Source organism: Olea europaea, chromosome 21 (genome assembly GCF_002742605.1).
Source record: "Olea europaea var. sylvestris chromosome 21, O_europaea_v1, whole genome shotgun sequence".
Lineage (NCBI taxonomy): Eukaryota > Viridiplantae > Streptophyta > Magnoliopsida > Lamiales > Oleaceae > Olea > Olea europaea.
The window spans coordinates 14,866,063-14,867,614 of record NC_036257.1 but is presented as its reverse complement, the minus strand read 5'-3'; positions in this window follow the sequence as shown (position 1 = coordinate 14,867,614).

The window sequence follows — 1,552 nt, the reverse complement described above, 5'->3', positions numbered from 1 at the left end:
TGGTCGGAGTGTGCAGCGGAGGGGTTAATATTTTTGAGCCAATTAGATTCTTCATAAGTATTTAAAATGTCACAATAGAATTTATAAAATTCACTATTTTTTATTAATACTTTTTCTTGAATAATTATGTTTAATTTTTCAATTCTCCTTCTTAAATTAAGAATTAATTTATATATGTCTTTTTCCATTTTGATTGCTTCGTTATCTATGGAATCATTTTTATTTTTTATTTTTGGGTCTAAATATTCTATAAAGAAGTCTTTCAGATCTTCTTCTAGATAGATTAATTCGTTTTCTGTATAGATTTTTAGATCAATAAAATTTTGTATAATATTTGGATCTAGATTTATTAAAAATTTATGATCTATATTTTCTTGAGGACTTATTTGAAGATTTTTAGACATTGTAATGGCTTTGGTTGCAATTTCTCTATTAAGGGTATTTTTGGAAAATTAGTTGTTTGGAGACTAGTTTTCAAATGTTTTTATTTCTTAGGCTAATTTGGAAAATCAACCTTCTATTTAGGCTATAAAGCTATATTTCCCCAGTTTGAAGTGGGAATGTTGTTTACTTAGAGCTTGATCATTGTCGGTATTTCTTAATTTGTTGAGAACTTAAGTTTTGAGCATAAACTTGAATATTACAAACTCTATTTTATTATAGTGGATTTGGCCGGAGTTGCCGTACGATTTTTTCCCTCTACACTAGACCTTTTTTCCACGTAAGTTTGGTGTGTTCTTTCTTTGTTGCTCTTTTGTTATTTAATTAATTGTTTGTGTAGAGTTTAAAGTGTACCGTATAAATGATTATTACAACTACAATGTGGAAAGATAAATTCTCAAATTGTAAAAACCAACCCAATCGACCCAAAGCTTCTTCAACATCACCAATGGAGTGTCTTATGATGTTAAGCTCAGATTTGTGTCACACTAAATTATACACTGCCGTCCACAAGAATGACAATGAATATACCGAGAAAAGATCAGTCGGAAGCCACTAAGAATTTCATCGGAGATATGAAATGTTCCCACTTGGTTACCTCTCTATGTGTTTCTCTCTATTGTTATGCCTAATCCAAATGAAAGAAATGAATAAGTCTTTTCATTATAGAGCAAAATCTATTTGAAGTCAAAATTCAAATATTGTACTACGGTCAAGTGTGAGTGTGACAAGACTAGCATAAGAGAATTGACCACAAGATTAAATCCAACCACTGAATTTAATCTATGGTCCAAAATATTCCTAAACTAGCACAATTCACATCAATCTCTCTGGACCAATTAACTTTGTAGCATGTGGATGGTATGATCCACCGCACAATTTACTTGTATTGTTAATTTATTCTTGCAATAAATGAAATTACCCAACACATGAGTAGAAGGACAAAAAGATTAATAAATAAAGATTTATAAAGAGAAAGGGCTAAAGTTACATGGCCATTGATTATCTTTTCACTTTTGTATGAAAAATACTAGTTTGTGTTCCTTCCATTTGTTTTGCATTTTCTATGCCAAAAAGTATGCAAAAACACATGGAATACAAATTAGTTTAC